This window comes from Pholcus phalangioides, unplaced genomic scaffold (assembly GCF_987345545.1).
Source record: "Pholcus phalangioides strain wild (caught in Gottingen) unplaced genomic scaffold, Ppha-v1.0 ptg000028l_1, whole genome shotgun sequence".
Lineage (NCBI taxonomy): Eukaryota > Metazoa > Arthropoda > Arachnida > Araneae > Pholcidae > Pholcus > Pholcus phalangioides.
The window spans coordinates 5439771-5461337 of NW_028301618.1; positions in this window are offsets into that span (position 1 = coordinate 5439771).

The window sequence follows — 21567 nt, forward strand, 5'->3', positions numbered from 1 at the left end:
TTTATTTTTGTTTTCACTCTACTCGATTATACATGGCATTTCATATCTGCCAAGTCTCCCGAATTTTCCGGGAATCTCCCGAATTTTAGCTTTGTCCCTCGACCTCCCATAAAGTTCTTAAATCTCCCGAATTTTTGCTAAAATCACAAAAAATCCCTAATTGTCCCTAAAAAATTCTCTACTTTATTTAAAAAATCCCTGCTTATGAAAACAATCCCTAAAGCCAGGTTTTCCTAGGAGTAGAACTTTTGCACCGTGTGCAGCGTGAGAAAGTTGATTGGTTAAAAACCTGAAATTCAAGTTTTTTTTACCAATCAGTGTTTTCGCGCTGCATGTGCTGTAGAAACCTGGCTTAAGGAATTTCTTCTGGGACATGAAGCCTCTTTTTTTTTTTTCCTCCTTCCGAAATGACGTCAAACTTCGTAAATGGGAAAATTCCCCATTTTACAAACCCTCTGATGGTAGCTTGTTTGTCTTACCATGCAGGGAAATAGCTTAGCAGCCAATAGTCCTGGATAACAATTGAAGATTATAGTGACGCGCATATGGTCAAAATTTCTTTTGTTGAGGTTACATGCATCCGATATAACAAGACATGAATACTGATAAGCAAAAACATATTTAACCAATTTTAAAGATACTTATTCCGATGAATTTTCTTTCATCAAACATTCCAGAAAAAGCCATACTTTTCCTTTTTGTACAAGTTGTGTTACAGACATAAACATCGGTCATGGAAAGACTGATCATCACTCATGTGAAATGAAAAACATCGAGCAAGTGTCACAAAAAGTTGATGTTCTTTAAAAATTGACGCTTTTTTCCCTTCATCTTCCGATGATTTTGGGGTCATTCACGCAGAATAATGTTTGTTCACAGCGTTTCTGATTGAGCACAATATATTTTTTTTCGATCACCATTTTGAAGTTTTGGCCTCCAATTTCACTTGTTTTTTGAGTAGGGATTTTATTCCCTAATGCTTTAACTTTTATATGTAAAAAATCCCTATTTTATTTGGAAAAATCCCTTTTGTATTTATTAGGGAGTGGTTTTGGCATAAAATACGGGTTCTTGAAAATCTCCCGAATTTTCATTTTCAAAAGTAGGCAGCTATGGCATTTTCACATGTATAGGCCAAAGCCTGCTTTTTCAATAATATTATGGTGCTGCTTCACAATGCCACTGCACCACTCTCCCTCCAGTAATTTTAATCCGATACATTAGAGGGATACTGGAAATAATGCATGATGTATTTAAAATATTACGGTATCAAAGTTACATTAATTGCAAAATTTTCAAGAAAATAAATATATATGTCTAGAATAAATATATATATGTTCATAGAATTCAAAACTTGAACCTTACAGTGGGTTTCAATAAGTGGCCACTATGAGAGCATTGGGGTTCTCCAGTTCATTTACAATCAACGTTTTATTGCGAATGGTTTGAGAGTTATTTAGAACATATGCTGTTTTTAGTCTATCTATCAATACAGTCACTTGTTTGTCCTTTATTTTTATAATAAAATATTTTTCTGTGTGGCTTTGCATTGGATATGGTCCTTCGTAGGGGGGATTAGAGAGATTTACGAATCCTGTCTACTCATAAGAACACTTGTGAACATGTTTTCAAATATCTCTGTACGAATACTGGATGTTTTGAGTTGGGCCGAGCAACTCCATTTGCTCTTGAAGTTTACTGACAAACGTCTCTGATGTTGTTTTCACTTCAGGTTCATCGAAAAACTCTCCAGGAATCTTGAGAGATTGCCCATACAGCATTTGCCCAATGGTATGATTGTAATCAGGTGGAACGGCACATCTCGGACCAAGCAGTACTGTTGGCAAGCTATCGGTCCAAGTGATCTTGTTATGTGCTTTCAATGTCCGATGTAATCGTTCAATGTTTCTGTTAATTTGAGGGTGGTAAGCTGTCGTATATTGCAATTTTATTTTGCAAATTCGAGCTAAGTTATTGAATGTTTCTGATGAAAATCGTGTTCCACGATCTGCGACCAGACGCTGCGGACATCCAAATCATGCAATCCAATTATTGTAGAATGCTTTCGCGACTGTTCCTGCGGATATGTTTTCTAAAGGAATAACTTTCATCAACTTCATCTAAAATCATTTGGGACCGGATCCGAAAAATCAATAGTCATTATCAGTCTCATCCCATCACCATTTTAAACATCAATGGCACTATCATCAGCGATGTGAGGAATATTGCGGACACCATCGCCGCTTATTTCACAGCTGTCTCCAGTTATACGAATTATCCCCCCTCGTTTCATCGCATCAAGTCATCTGCCGAACGTACATTGTACACCTTCCGGCCTTTTACACCGGAGGGGTACAATTCATTGTTCACCCCTCATGAACTGACGACGGCCTTGCAGTGAAGTCCTGATTCAGCTGTAGGGGCCCGATGCCATTCCTCACTCCATGATTCTGCATCTCTCACCAGAATCATTAATATTTACTCATTTTGTTTAATCTGATCTGGGTCAATCATTCATTCCCTGACATCTGGCGAGCAGCCATAGTTCTTGCATTCCCGAAGCCTAGCTAAAATCCTCAACAACCGAACAATTACAGACCAGTTGTCTATGTACGCTCATGGAACGCATGGTGAACTATCGCCTTATGCACTACCTTGAGGCTAAGAATATTTTATTGAAACATCGAAGCGGCTTTAGACGGTTCAGGTGCACAACATGCAATCTGTTACGCCTTGAGACTTCAATTAGACAAGCATTTGTAAAGAGGGAGCACATGATAGCCACATTTTTCGACATAGAAAAGGCCTACAACCGTACTTGGAGGCACGAAATTCTTTCCGACCTCTATAATTGCTGCTTGCGGGGTAACTAGCCCATTTTTGTTTCTCAGCCGACAAGACTGTCACTGTGCACTTCTCGGCGTCGAGACCTTTATGATGACCCACAATTGTTTCTAAACAATAGTCAAATACTAATTGTAGAAAATACTAAATTCCTCGGCATCACATTTGACAAGAAACTCACTTTCAAACCTCATGTTGCACAATTAAGAGCTCGTTGCATCAACACGAATCTCTTGAAGGTCATCTCTTCTACATCGTGGGGAGCAGACTGTAAGTCGCTTCTTCACTTATATAAAGCTCTAATAAGATCGAAGCTCAACTACGGCTCCATTGTATACGGGTCGGCACCTCGAAGCTATCTGAGTGTGCTTGACCCAGTCCACCATCTCGCCTTACAGACGTCTCCAATGGAGAGCCTGTACGTCGAATGCAACGAGCCATCACTGACATCAAGATGCCAGCAACATAAAGCATACTACTCCTATATTGTGTATATTAACGTAGCAGTTTCTTGTTTGGAAAGTCTAGAATTATGTTTAGGTATGAAATATTCTTGCATAACCACGGAGTATCTGGTAAATAGTTTTTAACACTGGTAAAAACATATACCGGCAGATTCAGCCGTTTTGTATTTGACGTGCATTAGGCTTGGCTCAACAGCAGCTGTAGCGACCACAGCATGAGCCTCTTGATGACTCAATGCATGTAATCGGCCGACACCGCTCCATCTTTCTAATGAACCAGTATCTCTGCCTAAAAGATTAAAAAAACACACATTACTGCTGTTAAAGTTTGGTTATCGCTGTAACATATCACTAATTGAAATAAGTTAAAACCATTTTTTAAAAGAGTGTATATGTTTACCGACAAATCCATAAATGCACTGTCGACTAAAGGCCCGTTTACACGAGACAAGTGCTTTAGTTGGCAACTTAATTTTAACTTACCGATTCTTCTTGAAAGTGTCCACACGTATAAGTGGCAAGTAGATTCTGATTTGATAATTTTTACGGAGGCGAGTGCAGTTATCGCATGCGCGCTTCTGTCTACTCAAATCCACGGGGAGAGAGACGCAACGTGCGGGAGTATAGTAGTAATAATTTTTTATTTATCTGGCATTCAGAGAGGTGCTTTTTTTAAAGCTCATAGCTTTTGTAACGATGGATGAAGATGATCAGGTAGAACTTACGAATACTGTGATCAGAGCCACATTATATATTTTTTTTAAAGAATATAAATTTATTCACTTTTACCCAAGAGGGGTATAGTTATGTGGTACACTTTGAGGACGATGTATATTCTCACTCCAATTGAAGATACGGTTGATAATATTTAAGTTCATTTAATTTTAAAAAACTATTTACATAGGTTAACAATATTAATTCCACATAATAAAAAAGGAGAAAGTTTTTTCTCACTTGCGCGAGAGCAACACTGAGCAAGAAGTAGGTCACGCAAGAGAAATAGTTCGCTTGTCCCTTTTTTTCGCCTCTGCCACCCACGCATCAGGAGGTGCACGCAAGGGGGGGCGAGAGATGACGCCACAGTGGGAAAAAGAATACACAGCATATTATAAACTTATGTAAGTCATCGAGAAGAAATATAAGAGTTCTCTATTTCTCCTCTAAGTTGTAAATATCGATTATATGATATTTTAATCGAAGTTAAAGGAGAGATAAATTATGAATTATGTAAGCCGAAAATATGGGAGAAGATTCGTAGGAAATTCTAAGGGTTAAAAATTAAATAATAAAAATTCATTAAACAAAAATTATTTCCAAATTTTCGAAATCATTTTTAAATTTAATCTATAGAGATATCTTTATGTTAAATACAGTATTTGATCATGTATTTTTACAACAGATGGGAGCATATTCGTTCTGGACGAGAGAAATATTCGAAACGCCCCTCCAGTTTTTAATATATAAATCCTCCCCACCTGATATATATTTTTGAATCTTGGCGAACCGTTGCACACATATTTAGAATCAGCATCAACAATCAACTAGTACTTGATTACAAATTTGCCCTGCTTATTAGCCACATATTGAAAAAAAAGTACATCTTTTTGTGGGGAAAAACTGTTCATCTATCGTCAGAATAGGACCGGGAATGTAGCATGACTTAGTTGTTCATACTCGTGAGGGATAGCACAGGGTAACGAAGTACTTCCCGAAGAATAGCACGTGGTTGAGAAGCAGGATCCACACTCCAGACACCCAGCTGAAGATCCACGAGATCTCTCAGTACCAAACCGTACCGAAGTTGCACACCCAAGATGATACTGGACGAGTACGCAATTGTAGAAACAGCACCGATGAACTTCCCGCAAAAAATCCAAAAGATATTTCAATTGACCGTTGAGATCGTTGAAATCCTTTAGTGGTTAACTTCACCAGCTCGGCAGCGTTATGAAACCAACGCATCTTCGCTCTTAGCAGAGAAGAAAAACACTACCTCTCGCCACCTGTCGAATTTTTAAATTCTTTTCCCGTGTGTTCGTGTTTGTGTTCCAAGAGGATCTGGCTTTGTCCTGGTTTTGTTGCAAGACAACGTTTCTTTTGACTGAGATCATTTCCAGAGAGAAAGATTTTTGTGGTTGTTTTTATATGAAGAGAAAAGAAAAAAAGTTTCGTTTGGCAGTTCTGGCACCATTTCTGGCAGTACCTGCTCGTTTGCGAGCATTGGCTGTCCTCTGAACAGGCCCACGGGGGGCCAATGCGGAGAAAAAGACAAGGGAGTAACTGTATGTGTAATTTGTGTGGTGCGCGTATGAGAAGAGAAACAATTTTTCCGGCTGCTAAATATTTTGCCTCAGGAAAACTCAACATGTCAGATTTGTTAGTTAAGAAAAATGGAAAGGGAGGAAAGTAAACGAGGGGCCCCCGGGGCGAGACCGAGATCTCAGCCTCGAGCGTGATTGGTTGAATCTGAAAAAGAAGAAAAAATGGGGGGGGGGGGAAGAAACGTGTCGGGACGTACGTGTCGTCGTCGAAATCAATTAGGGGTACGATTTCGGGCAGCGGGGGGAATTCCGTTGCTTGGGGGGGAGCTTGGGAACGAAAGTACGGCCGCCATTGCTTAGGGCTGGGGGGCGGGCCGGACAACCAGAGAACGTGGCCGTGTGCTTTCCCTTGCAGAAAAAGCATCGTAGAAAATTATTGTTGCCTTTATGGGTGCAGCGGGCCGTTTCGTGGCCCGCAGAGCAGAAGGCACATATGGGCAGATTTCGGCAGTACAGGGCTGTGTGCCCGGGGGCCATACACCGCCTACATTGAATTGGAGAGGCTCCCCCTTGGAAGCGTTCTACCTCAATGGGGGCGCCCTCAATTTCAGTGACGTTGGCAAAGTGCTTGTTTTCTATATTGACCTCGACTATGAAAAGGGGGAGGAAACGTCTACTGGTGTAGTTCCTCATGTTTGTTATTTTGATGGTCTCGATTCCTTGTCCCTTAAGGGCTTCTTCGATTTCCGCTGGTTTTACGTTTGCAGGTAGCCCTCTGATAACGAACTTGAGGGTTCTATCCTGCTGCAGCCGGTACGAATGGTATTTAAAGTTTTTCGAATCGAAAAATTTCGTTGCGGTTCTATGGTCGTTTTCTGAAAAAGTTTGGAAAACGATGGTGTTCTCCCTGGGTTTCGCCACCGTGGGGTGTTCACATTTTTTGCGAACAGTTGCAAAATCCCGGAGCCATGTATCGCCCCAGCGTGAGAGAATGATGGCTGGTATTTTAACCTTACCTCAATTGGGGGCGACTTGATTAGTTCGATTTGGTGCCGGTATGGCCACTGGGGGGGGGGGGGTGGTGCTGGTTTCTTTTTTCTTCTATAGGAGACTTTGGTAAAGCCGTCTTGGTCCACAGAGGCTGCAGTGGAGGAGGTGGGGGCGAGGGGATCGAGGTTGGCGAAGATGGGGGAGTGGGTTCAGCGGATGCTCTATCACTCGTGATGACAGGGGAAAGGGGGGGTCTGTCGGGGGAGAAGCATCGACTGGTTCGTTTGTTATGCTGGGGACGACTTGGGTGGGGGGGTTCCCTCGGTGCTGTCGGCTGAAATGTTATGCGCGTTTACTACGACTGGTGCCAGGGTTGGCTCGGGGGGTTCTTCAATGGTGGATGAAGACGAGTGAGAGTCTTCTGTGCTAATATCTGTGGAGTCGGTTACGCCACTGGAGGTCGATTTAGTTGAGTTATTATCTGACGATTGGGCACTGTCTTCGAGGGCAGTAGAGTTCTCTGTGAGGGAGAGATGTAGCGTAAAATTATTCGATTCGTTATCGCCAGAGTGGTTAGAATCATCTTCAGAGAGCGGGGGCGAATTTTTTTGGGGGCGACTTTTCTTTCTCTTTTTATTTTTTTTTCGGCGTTTCGCTTGTCGAAGGGGGACTCCCTTCGACTGGGATAGGGGTGGAGATAATTCCCAGCTTAAACGCGCGTGACGTTTTGTGTACACAGGAGGTATCTTGGAATTTGTCAAAGAATTCCCTTGCCTCGGATATAAAGCTATCGATTAGTGAATTTTCATTTTTTTTCGATTATTTCATCTATTTGGTCGGAACGCTTGAGCGGAGTTAGTCTATTTGACAGCTCCGTGTAGCTTGTTGCAAGAGAAAGAATTGCTTCATCAAATTTGCAACTGTTGAACGATTGATAGGGCGAAGCGTTGATTACGTCTTCTTTGCTTTTAGCCCATGTAAGGAGAAGATTTCCAAATTCGATTCGTTGCTCCCTTGAGAGCTCGTCGAAAGCATACGATTGGCGCTGCAATTGCGCATAGACGTTATCATCCTCAGCGGTGGCGAAGGGACATAACACACCCATTTTCAAAAAATAGAGAGCGCACAATCAAGGCCACTTACCTTGATTTTTTGTATCCTAGAAAAAAGGTGTGTAATCCATTGCACATGGGGGGGGGGGGAAGAAAAAAGTCACAGGGGGAAGAGGGGGGGGCGACGTAGAAGCGAAGTGAGATGGTTCTGCGGCTAGCGCACCGGAGAGCCTCGCGGACAAAGTCGCTGCGGCGGTCCCGAGCAGGTGTCACCAGCCTTGTTTCTGAACAACCGTTTGAGAGCGTCGATCTCTATCCGGTGTTTATTAATGATCTTACGAGATCAGCTTGTGGGACCCGTCCAGCCTTACTATGGCCTAGGTCCCCGGGTTTTACTCCCTTGGCCGGGCTGAGATTCCTTCTCACCCGGACCCCTACGGGAGAACGTGCGTCAGCGAGAAACCGTGTCGTACGGGTGTCTGCATCTATTATTGCTGGAATTTTCTGATATCTAAGCGTGCGCGGGTTTTGGTTTGCACTTCTTGTGGGCTGCGTTGTACTGCATGGGCGGTTGACCGCCGGGGGGGGGCATACGCCCCCCCCCCGCTCTTATTTACATGCTCTAAATTATAGATCTCTTTACTTTTGGCGTTCCTGGACAGCTCAATGAGCCAAATCGGTAAAAGGACCGCTTCCTTGTTGGGGTGCCGCCCTCTAAGGCTTTTCAGCTGAGATATATTATTGGGGGCGAACCCTAGTTCCCTTAGGGCGCTTTCTAGTTCCTCCTTTACAGCCCCGTGGTCAAGGCCTTTGATAACTACCTTGATGCTGATGCATTTGTCCGAAGGGAGCGTGTAGGTACTGAACCTAATTTGCTCCGCCTCGAACGCCTTTGTGACTGCTCGGTGATCATCTTCCGACTGCAGGTACAAGATTAAGTCCTTTCCGGATGTCTTAGCGGAGAAGGGATCTTTGCAGATCTCCTTCAATTTCCCCGATACTCCCCCATGAACCATACTTCGTGATATGAAGGGGGGGGGGGGGGATACGGATCTTTTTTCGCACCTCTATCCATTCGTTCGGATTTTCTGGGTCCGGGTCCTCGTACTCGTTTTCTTGGCTCTCGCCAATTTGTTTGCCAACTCTATCTTTGTTGACAACTGTGTTTCTAGCTTTCGCCGCTGGGGAGGGCGCTAGGGGCGCCACCTGTCAATGTAGAAGGAGTTTGTTCTCTGTTGGATTCTCCTCTTTCGCTATATCGATATCAGGGTCACCCCTATCGATTGTTACTTTGGAGCTCCGAGGGATAGCATCCCTCGGATAGAAAGGGGAGAAATTGAAGAGACTTGTAGCGACTATTTTTTCCAAATAATTTACTAATCCCAGGAAGGAGGCTGATTGGGCGAAAGGACTGGGGAAGGAGGGGGTCAGTGCCTCCCTTAGGGATAGCTTTAATCAGCGCATGCTTCCATGGCGTAGGAAAGTAGCTAGCGGTGAGGCAACAATTGAAGATGTTCGTGATGGAGTGAAGAATGGGGGGGGGGAAGCTTACGTGCCCTGGGATGCCATCGATGCCCGGGGCCTTTTTTAGTTCGAGCTTCCGGATAAGGGCTGAAATTTCAGAGGACGAGGTGAGGGACATTTGGTCTCGCCTATTTTGGAGATGGTGAAAGAGGAGCAGCATCTTCGATTATTCCGTGACGTCACAGGTGGTTGCACCCGATTGGGTGAAAATTGCTGCTCGAAGGCGTCGGCAAAAGTTTCTGCTATGACGTCATCGTCGAAGATAAGGGTATCATCTTTTTTCAGCTTGGATACCCGGGGCTGACAGATGCGCCATGCCTTCCACAGATTGCCGTTTTCGGCAGTGGCGTTGCTAACAAATTCTGTGAAGCGAGAATTAACAAAGTCGTCGACATCTTTTTAAGTTGCTTCTGGAGTCGGTTTAAGAGAATTTTATCGGAGCGACGACGGCGATCCTGCCAATTTTTCCGGATACGATTTTTAAATTTAATTTTCTCCAGGATGTCTCGTGGAAGCCCAAAGCGGTAATCGTTGCTAGGAATTTCAGTGGTCGCTTGGGCAAGGGCTTGCTGTATACGTGAGGTTATTTCAGTGACGGCGGCGTCGATGATGGCGGGGGTGGGGGCGAGGGCTCAAGGGGGGCATCGTTTCGAAGATTTTCCTGGAAATTTTCCCAGTCGGTTTGTTGAAATTTTTCCAGACACTATCGGGCAGGAAGGTAGCTTTCCCGTAATCTTTGGATGATTTCGTTACGATGAACGATTTTTTTATGGTTTCCGTGATGTTGTCCACAGCTGTGTGGAGTTCTTGGGGGGTTCGGAACCAGCAAGGTGGCGCTTGTATACCTAACAGTTTGTGCGTTTTTTAGGTTTCTGGCCGTCAGGCAAAAGGAAGTCGATCTCCATGATGATTGGGATTAACCTCGATCGACATTGCGACGTTTAGATTTTTCGTAAGGGCAATGTCGAGTGTATCAGAATGCATATTGTGATTATCTGGGTCAAATGTGTGGGCGACTGTGCCAAAGGGGCGTATATTTTTGCTCCTGCAGTATCTTTCGAGGATCTTGCCGTGTTTATTGTATCCTCTGCTGTTCCAATATTTTGACTTGCAGTTGTAGTCACCCGCCATTATGGCTGGGTGCCTACAGTTGAAGAAAATGTCGAGTGGGACAAAATCCAAATTATTTTGTGGGGGCTTATAGACTGCACCTGATTTTTAATATTTTTTATTTAAATGCGGTTAAATAATTATATACGAATAAAATGCGGTTAAATAAACAATGTACTCAAAGGGAGTTCAAAAAACTTCCATTATTCAGGTTGGCTAAATAGTTTCCAAATTGTATTACAATTATGTACAGATGTTTACAAGGATTTTTCTCATTTCCCCACAATTATTATAGTACTTTAATTATCAGATTTTATGATGGGGGAGGCCAATACAAATGTAGTAATTGCTTTGGTCTTCTATGAGTGGTATGTGTTGCAGATTCGTAATTAACGATTTCTCTGAGATGTTCAAATTCCGAGTTTTCCATCGTATTATATTGCGATTGTGCAAGTTCTTTAATGTGATCCAGTATAATTTGTATATTTAAATCTTTTCTAATATTTGAATTTCTTATGAAATAAGGGGCATGTACAAAACGTCTTAAATTTTTGTTTTGAAGAATTTGTAATTTGTCCATGTTGCCCTTTGAAGCAAAAGCCCATACTGAAGAGGCATAAGTTAAGATTGGTCTTATAATTGTTTTATATAGAACCATTTTATTTTCCAAGGACAGTTTAGCTTGTGGGAACAAAAATACCCATTGTATTGTTAGCCTTATTTATTACATATTTGGTATGCTCATTAAAGTTGAGTAACTTGTCCAGAATAACACCCAAATACTTGATATTATATTTTGGTCTTAGAATTTCATTACCAATGTACAAAAATCTTCCAGGAATTTCTGTTCTTTTTGCAAACCATGTAAAATTGTATTTTTGAAAATTTAATTGAAAGTCTGAGTCCGAGTACCATTCCTCCACTTCATCTACTGATTCTTGTAAGTTATCTATTGCATGAAATTTATCCCTGTGACTCGTAAGTATAGCTGCGTCATCTGCATATAAACTGATTATACCGTTATCAGGAGAAGGGAAGTCGTTTACAAAAAGAGAAAATAATATTGGGCCCAAACAAGATTCCTGTGGAACTGAAGTTGTAATTTGCCTGGTACTAGAAGTGCTATTCTGAATTTTTACTGCAAATGTTCTTCCTCTGAGATAGTTATTTATAAAAATTATAAAGTTGTGTGGAATACCCATTTCTAATAATTTGAAAATAAGAGTGTTGTGATTGGTTTTGTCGAAAGCCTTTGATATGTCAAGAAAAAGTGCACTAACATATTCTTTATTATTAAAAGCTGAAGTAATAAACTCGATCACTCTAAGAAGTTGAGTGATACATGAGTGATTATTCCTAAAACCATGTTGCTCTGGTATAATTATTTGATTGTTAATAAGAAAAAAATTAAATCTCACAATGAAAATTTTTTCAAACAACTTGCTAACACTGCTCAATAAACGAAATTGGTCTATATGAGTTTGGAATTAGAGGGTCCTTTTCAGGTTTGTGAATAGTTTTTACAATTGAAAATTTCCATCTTGAAGGGAAATAATTTATTTTCAGCATATTATTAGAAAGATTAGTTATTGAAGAAATTATGTTAGTAGGAAGATTTTTAATGGCTTTATTTGTGATTTCGTCTGCTCAGGGGGCTTTCTTTGGCTGAAGTTCATTAATGAAGTATTTCACCTCAATTGCGGTAGGGTCTGTTTGTGGTATTTCAATTAAGTTATTATCGATTTGATATTGATAGTTCCTGAGTCTCTGTAAAATTCGATTTTTGACAAATGAAGATTGTTTATTATTTGGAGAAAATTGTTGTTCGTATGTGTTAGCAAAAAGTTCTACTATATTTGAGGCCTCATATACTGGTCCATTTGGACCCTGAAGTATGTTTACCTGTCTTTTTTTAGGTTTACAAATGTTCCATGCGGTACATTAACTTCTTCCGGAGCAAGTGGGGGCGCCGGGTCTAATGATTTCGTGAAGCTTCTTCTGTTTTTCGATTAATTCTGGAAGGAAAATCAGATGCTGGGGGGATCTTGGGCAGAATCGTGCGGCTGTTGTTACTGAGAGTGGGCCGGGCATCCAGGAAAGGTGGCGGTGTGTTTACCGCTACAAAAATAGCACCTTAGGAAGTTGTTTCCCTTACGGGAACACTTGGCCGTCTCGTGGTTCCCAGAACAGAACGCGCTTACGGCTAGATTTCGGCAGTAGAGGGCCGGGGGCCATGCACCGCCTACATTGTATTGGCGAGGAACCGCCCTGGAAGCGTTCTATTACGATGGGGGCGCCTTCGATTTCTGTCACGTTTGCAAAAAGTTTATTTTCTATATCGACTTCCACAAGAAAAAGGGGGAGGAACCGGCCAGTTGTGTAGTTGCGCATATTCGTGACTTTGACCGTTTCTATACCTTGTGTTTTGAGGGCTTCGACGATTTCTGTGGGTTTAACATTAGCAGGTAGCCCCCTTATGACGAACTTTAATGTTTTTTTCAGATTGGAGGCAATAAGTGTGGTACTTACATTTTTTTGAGTCGAAAAATTTTGTGGCTGTTCTATGATCTTTTTCACAATATGTTTGAAATACTGAAGTATTATGAGTGGGCTTTGCCTCTGGGGGGTGATCACAAAGTTTTCGCACAGCGGCAAAGTCTTTTAGCCAAGTGTCTCCCCAGTGTGAGAGGATGATGGCCGGAATTTGAATTTTCTTATTACGATTGGGGGGCAGTGTTTGCATTTCGATTTGGGGTGGGCGCCGGGGGCGGTATCGGCTTGTTTTTTTTCTTGCCGTATCGGACTTCTGTGAAGCCTTCATTATCGTTGAGGACGGCTGCCTCCTCGGGGGAGGGGGGTTGTTCCATTTGGGATGTGCTCGCACCTTGGTTGACGGGGGGGATGGAGGTGGTCTGGCTGGGCTGCGGGGAACATCAGCCTTGGGGGGGCGACTGGGGTGGGCTGACAGTATTTTGCCCTGGGGGCGAAACAGGCTGGATATTGGGCTCTTGGTCGTTTTTATCAGGGGTCGACTGGCGTGGATGATGTATGCACAGCATTTGTTAAAATTGGCGGTGTCGTTGGCCGTGAGGGTGGATTTTCGATTTTTTGCCCTGGGGGGGGGGGCAGGCTCTTCGTTTTCGACTGAAATATTATGACTGGCCACTATTGGTGGCGGAGGCGAGTCTGCGACTGAGCTTATGCTTGATGACGACGTCGCGGTGGATCCATCGGTGCTAGAATTGGGATCCGAATTTTCTGTTACGCCACTGGATGACAGGGCAGAGTTTAGCTCGACTGAATCCTCACTGTTATTGAGGGCTGTTGAATTTTCGGTGAGGGAATAGTGGAGGGTGAATTCATTCGTTTTGCTAGTCGAAGAATGATCGCTACCAGAGTCGCTGTCTGAGTGTGGGGGGGGGGGCGACTCTTTTTTTTTCTTTTGCCCTTTCTTTTTTGGGGTTTCACTGGGGGGGGGGGGAGACGAACTCCCTTCAACAGCAATGGGGGTGGAGATAACTCCCCGTTTGAAAGCTCTTGCTGTTTTGTGAATACATGTTGTATCCTGGCATGAGTCAAGAAAGTCTCTCGCTTCAGAGGTGAAGCTTTCGATTAGCGGGTTTTCGGTGATATCAAAGATTTCTTCGATGGAATCAGGGCGATTGATTGATGGAATACGATTTGACAGTTCAGTGAAACTGACTGTGAGCGATTCAACTGCAGAGTCGAATTTGCAGCTTTTGTGCGACTGGAGGTGGGATTCGTTTAGAGAATCCTCCTTACTCTTTGCCCAAGTTAGTAGGAGCTTGGTAAACTCCGTTCGGTCGTTTTGGGACAACTCATCAAAAGTAAACGATTGACGCAATAATTGCGTGAAGACGACATCGTCGTCGGCAGTGGCGTAGGGACACAGAACACCCATTGTGGAAGAGAGAGAGCGCACAACAAACGAAACCACTTACCTCATTTATCGTTATCCAATAATGTGTTGGTCCATTGCACATGGGAAGAGGGAGGGGGAGAAAGTCACAAGAGGGGGGGAAACACAGTGGAGTAGTGAGGAAGATTTGCGGCTAGCGCACCGGAGAGCCTCGCGCACAAAGTCGCTGCGGCGGTCCCGAGCAGGTGACACCAGCCTTGATTCTGGACGACCGTTGAGAGAGCGTCGATCTCTGCGGTGTCGATTTGTAATTATGAAGATCCAAATAGTGGGACCCGTCCGGCCGTACTGTGGCCTAGGTCCCCGGGTTTTACTCCTTGGCCGGGCTGATATTCCTTCTCACCCGGACCCCTGCGGGAGAACGTGCGTCAGCGAATGCAGTATCCGTCGGAACGAGCTGTAAAGAAAGCGTGACCGTATCGTTCGGGTGTTAGCATGCGAATGTTTTTGGTGATTGATTTTTGATTTTGCTGTATCCAGGAGCGAAGATGAATGCGACTGTACTCTCTGAAAGCTGTCACCGTTCTCCTGTGTTGTGTTCTGTGTTCGGAACGAGCTGACTGACTGACTGAAAATGGACTTCTTGAAGGCTACGAGCGTCTTATTTTCGTGCGCTCTTGTTCTCTTCTAGTGGATGGCCCCGTGCGGACCAGACCAGACTCAAAATTTACCGATGGTGACTGGCCCTTAAAGTGGGCCATTAGCCAACATAAAGGCTGGGGACCCCCGGTGAAGAGAAGGACAAGTGAGTAATGTATGTGTAGCTGTGTAAGTGCATGTATGAGAAGGGAAAATTTGGGAATAAATCCTCTTTTTAAAAATTCATGGTCACTTAATGGTCTGTCGATTATTAATTTTGAATTTAAAAATTTAATCGATTTTGGATTGGCTCTTGTGAACTTTGACTGAAGCTTCCGGACTTGTATTTTTTAGCGATTCTTTGGACTTTGTCGTTTTTTCGTTGACCTGTGAAATGTTCCGCGATGAATAGGCCCCGTGCGGGCTGGATATCCAAGTTGGCGTGGATATAGGCAAAAGTTAAAAAGGATTTGTGTTTCATGTAAGTGTCGATAGATGGCGCTGTGCATGTTGTGTTGGTGGTTTGTAATTTTAGCTCGAGCTACGCTCGTTATACTTCTTCCAGAAAGTCAGTTCAGTTTACCTTCCTAAGTCCTGGTGTTCACAGGAATTAATGCGAGACAACAAGAAACTCGGGGATTGTGCGATTTCAGGATTTCTTCCGGCTGTTGTTAATTGATGCCGGCTTTTGGGGAAAAAATTAATTGTTGCCAATTAACTAAAAAACCCCGGGAAGTTTACTTAGATGTTGGAAAACTACCCCTCTTTTCAGGGCCAATAATTTTTTCTTTTTGCCAAGTCCAGACGGGCAGGGCCCGAGCCCCGCAGGCCGGTGGCCTGCCCGGCTCCCTCCGGAGTCAGGTGGATAATTTTAATATAAAAATAAAACGATAATTTCCTATGCATATGTTTTCTCTTCAGCTGGACTGAAACTATTTTAATAGGATTTTTGGCTTCCCTTGACCTGACCTGACCTGAATAAAACGTTTTTCGGCGGTTCCGCGGCACGTTCGCCGTTCTACCGCTCTTAGCGAACGGGCCAATGGGGTGGCCTATAGAGTTCAAGAAAAATAAAAAAAAGGGGGGTAGGGAAAAATTTTGTCTGTGTGAGTGAAGGTGTGTGTAGGATGGTGTGTATGTCAAAATCGTGAAAAACAGTCCATATTTCAGGGCTACTGCCCACAATGGTCGTGCAAAATGCTTAATCACTTATTATATATGACGAGATTTTAAATTTGAGGAGATTATTACACCAGTTCATCCAAGGGGGGGTGGAAATTTCGGGGAAAAAGACCGTTTGATCTTATTAACGGCTAAAAAACCCCAGGCACCTTTATCATTGAGCCGTATGAAATATTTAATATTTCAAAGACGAGATTCTAATAGAGTGTTAGAATATCCTGTTTGCATTTAATTTCAGCATTCAAAATTGCTATTAAATATGATTTCAATTCCCTGCATTTCAAGGAAGAGCTTTCAGCCATCTTCCTCATGGCGCCATCTATCAGTTCACTTCTCAATTAACAATCCGATCGAACATTTCCGCAGATTCCCCGACTAGGAGAGCATTTTTACACATATGAAAAGTTATAGATAATAATAAAAAAGGGTCAAAATATTTACATTTCTACAATATATACAGTTTTTACAAACTCCTACCAGGGACGGTGGAGAATGTTCATCGGCCTGCCATGTTTAATGATAATTTCAGAATCATAGCTTAGGAATTCTCTAAGGTGTTCATATTCCGAATCCTTTATCGTTTCATAGCAGCTTTTAGCTAGTTTTCGTGCTTGATCTAGGAATTTATTAATTTTTAGATCACAGCGTAAATCTTCGTTCCTCATATACCATCTTGCCCCCGTAAATCTACGGAAGCTCTTATTTTCAAATACTTGGAGGTCCGTGATATTCTTTTTGGTTTTAAATGCCCAAACCGGGGCTGCATAAGTAAGTGTTGGGCGTATAACCGAATTATAAAGTAGCATCTTATTTCTAAGGGACAGTTTGCTACCTGGGAAGTAGATCCTATTTAACATGCCCTATTTTTTGGTTGCTTGTGCTTTTACTGCTTCAACATGTGCCTTGAAGTTCATTTTGCTGTCAAAAATTACCCCAAGATATTTTAAGTGTGGTTTAGGTCTTAATTTAACGCCCCCTATTTCGAGATGATGATTTGGTCCATCCGGAGGCTTTTTCCTTCTATGATACCACATGAAATTACATTTGTTGTTGTTTAGTTTGATGTCAGATTCTTGACAATAGTCCTCAACATCCTCCATTGTCTCTTGCAGGTTTTCGAATGCTTTGTGTACGTCCGTACAATGTGTTAATAAAAAGACGTCATCTGCATACTGACTTATAATCCCACGCTGTGGCCCAGGGAAGTCGTTAACATAGATGTTAAATAAATGTGGACCTAACACGCTTCCCTGAGGCACAGAAGCTCTTATCTGTCTAGGGGAAGAGAGTTTGTCCCCAATTTTAACTTGAAAAGTTCTGTTTTCGATATAACTCTTGAAAAAGTATATGTACTTGTTATGAAAATCTAATTCCATAAGTTTAACAAGCAACGTTTCATGATTTGTTTTGTCAAATGCTTTTGCCACATCAAGGCTGACAGCACAAACATATTCTCTATGATTCAGGGCATCCATGATGAATTCGGTAGTCCTGAGTAGTTGGGTAGTGCATGAATGACCCCTCCGGAAACCGTGTTGCTCGGAGCGGATAATATTATTAGTATGAAGGTAATAGAGAAAGCGAGAAGCAAAGATTCGCTCAAACAGTTTACTCATGTTAGAAAGAAGCGATATTGGTCGATAATTTTGGGGAAAAAGAGGATCAGAGTTAGTTTTATGGATAGGTTTTATTATTGCATTTTTCCAGAAACTGGGAAAATAGTTAAGTTGGATCATGCTATTGAAAATATTAAGCAGAGAAAGTCGAATGTTAGTAGGAAGAGTTTTAAGGGCCTGATTTGAAATATTATCATGCCCAGGTGCTTTTTTAATTTTGAGATTATTAATCACCTCATTAAGTTCACTTAATGTTGTTAAAGGGAGCTCCTCAGTTTCCGTGGTGGCCGGTGGATTGTGTGTGAAATAGTTTTGAATTTTCTGCCTATTTGCCATCCTAGTGGCCATATCTTGTACGTCATTTGGCGAAAACTGCTCTTCCAGGCTTTCGCCAAAAGCATTGGCTATGTCCTGAGGGGTAAAGACCACACCATTGCTTGCACTATGTATTTTCGTAATTATTTCCCTTTTGCTTTTGCAAATTTTCAGGGCCTTCCAGAGGGAGCCATCCTGAATCTCGAGCGATTCTAAAAATGCAGTGAAACGTTCATTCGTGAAGGCTCTGATCTCCTCATGAATTTCCCTTTCCATTTGATTAAGTTTCAACTTGTCCCGTGTCTGCCTGTGCCTTTGCCACCTTTTCCTAATCTTATTCTTTTCCCTGATTTTCCTTAGTATTAACCTAGACAGGCCGTATTGATGTTCGTTTATTTTGACTTTTTCAGTAGCACTGTCAAGTGCAGTTTGAATGACATCTGTGATACAGGCAACACTAGTTTCAATTTCTTCTATCGAGTGGGATAAGAGCTCAAGAGTTGGGTTATTTTCAAGTATCTGGGCAAATAGCTCCCAATTGGTTTTCCTGATGGTGGGTGCACTAAGTGCAAATAGGAAATCAATCCTGATTATGAGGGGATTGTGATCAGACTTCAAAAGAGCTGGAGACTGTATAGAAATTGATGCATCAATATTCTACAATTGCTAATTGCAAAATCAATTGTGTCTGGCCTATGAAATGGGTGATCTGGATAATCTGTGGCATGTATGTTTATTCCATTATTTAGACAGAATCTGTTGAGAGCAACACCTCTTGAACAGTTATAATTAGAGTGCCAGCTGGCATGCTTTGCATTGAAATCCCCCGCAATAATTGTAGGTGTATTGAGGTCAAAAATGTTCCTGAGGTGATTCAAATCCACTGCATTACGAGGTGGCTTATACAGAGATACAATATTTATATCCGTGTTGTTTATTCTTACTGTGATTACAAGTGTTTCCATCGTGTTGGATTGTGGAATGTCTAGTTTTTTATAAGGAATATTATTCCTGATTAAAACACATACCCCTCCTCCACGATTATGAGTTCTATCTAATCTAACACAATTGTAACGGTTGATTTTCAGTTTATAGCTGGGCAATAGCCAAGTTTCCTGTATAAGGGCAACATGGATATCTAGTTCGAATAAAGTTTCAGTGAGTTCCCTAATTTTGTGTTTAATACTGCCTGCATTCCATGAAAGAATTGTTAGGGGCCTAGGTAGGCCAAGATTGTTAGCGTATGTACCTATTGTTTGCTTTTTAATAGATTGATGACTTCTTTAAGGCCGCTTAATAGGGCAATAATTTTTTGACTGATCTCGTCATCATGTTTTAGCATTGAAGTAATATTGCATGTAGCATTAATTAGTTTTTCAAATTCGTTGTCAATATTTGTTTCTCTGTGAGAAGGACCCTGTTTTTCTATTTCATTTTCCCCACTGGCTCCCTCCCCCAAAGGGAAAAGAGGGGAGACAATCGGTATGTTTACATTTTCTTTCGATGATGACACTGCTGATGATTGTTTGCTAATTGTCTCAACTTGATTTAAAGTGTTATCCAGTACTTCTTTGGTTTCATGTATAATTTTTTCCCCTATTGCCCTCTCTAGAAAGCTTGCGTACTCACTTTCAGGAATTGAATTTCCCTTATCTAAAGGGTGTTTTCCTATCCCCAGTTCTTTTCCTCTCAAATGACCAAGGGGACGTTTGTTCTGCTCCGGTTTAAACGGAACCCTTTTTTCTATTTCATTTTCAGTGCTGCCAGACTCTCGATCTAAGCCTTCCGGATGTAGTGAAGGGAAGTTATTATGTGACTCCAGGTCAGGTCCGTCCATATTTTGGTCCAGTGGCTGCTTTCCCGCTAGAATATCAGCATGTCAACCCTCCAGCTAGAATTCTGTTTTCATTTCTAGAGCGGTCTCAAAATCGGGGTCTTTTAGCAGAATCGATGGCAAGGAGGGGATAAATACAAAGGCAGAGAACTGAGAATACTGGCAGAGTAACTTTTTGGGACATCCCCCGAAAAATGCTGTGTGTTTTACTGACCCACAGAGGGTACATTTTCGTTTACTTCTGTCACCCTTATTTGGGCATTTCCCAGTGATATGGTTTTCACCACAAAATGAGCAGGACGGTTTATCGAAGCACGTTACTGAGCTGTGCCCTAGGCGTAAACAAAACCTGCATTGCAGGGTGTTCCTATTTCCTTTGTATCGTTCTATGTGAACGGGAATTTCAGCGATTTTAGTTAAATTAAAAATTCCCTTATTTAAATTCCCTTCAGTTTTTGAGTAGGGATTTTATTCCCTACGCTTCAACTTTTATGTTTGGAAAATCCCTATTTTATTTGGAAAAATCCCTATTGTATTTATTAGGGAGTGGTTTTAGCATAAAATACGGGTGTGCGCGAAAATCTCCCGAATTTTCATTTTCAAAAGTTGGCAGCTATGTTACGGTCTTCGTATGAGGGCACTTGTGGAAGAACTAGAATTAGACATCAGTCGTGTGGCCCCAGTTGCTTGGCAACTGGCACCATGGGAGCAGTCTCTGCCAGATGTCTCTCTTTCATTATCGTTATACCCTAGAGCCACCACAGCTTTTCTTCAGGCACAGGGGTATGTACAACAGGTACTTCCCCATATATACCGACGGCTCCAAGAGCCCTGGGCATGTCGGTTGTGCCTACATCTGCTGTGAGGAGACATCTTTCAAACTTCACGACACATTCTCTATTTATTCGGCAGAACTGTACGCAATCCTTCAGGCTCTACGTCATATACGACGCAAACGCCACCGACGATGCATCATCTATAGCGACTCTCTCAGCGCATTGCAAGCACTGTGTTCCTTCACTTTTCACACTCATCCATTCATCCATGCCATTTTTCATGAACTACATTTCCTCAATCATCATGGTACTGCAGTAAAATTTTACTGGGTACCAGGTCATGTAGGAATACCGGGCAACGAAAAAGCAGACAACGCAGCTTGAACAACAACTAACATTGACAATAGTCTTTTGGTACCTGCCAGTGACCACTTCTCAATCCTCCGGGAAGTGATGCATCGCCGCTGGCAGGAGCACTGGAACAATCAAGTAAATAATAAACTGCATGCCATCAAGCCCACACTTGGCCATTGGCGTTCGAGCTGCAGAACTAACCGAAAGGAGGAAGTTCTTCTCGCCCGGTTACGCATAGGACACAGTGCCCACATTGTCAAAATCTATTGACCATTGCTCATGCTTTTACTTGTTCACATCATCGTCATCATTTTACGACCGCTTTTGGTCAGAGTCATCTTTCACATCATGACATTTTAAATGACAATAGCGATGCATCTCGCATTTTTAAATTCATCAAAGCCATTGGTTTTTATAACAAATTATAGTTTCATGTCATTGTTTTACGTTTGTTTTCCTTTTTATATGTTTTAGTTTTTTGACACGACAAAAGGACATTTTTCTTATTTTTGAGTCATGTTCTGGCGCAGTTTGGCCAAATTGGTCATTGCGCCAAAAAATTCAATATCCAATCCAATGAATGTCCGGAGCGGAATGCATGATGTGCGAGTTTCCCCCCACAGCAAAAACCTACGGGAGATAAAATGACATTTCACATATAAATGACAGGTTTTCTCGGAAAAAGATCATAGAGTGGTGACAAAGATATTCAATGAAAAGAAGTTT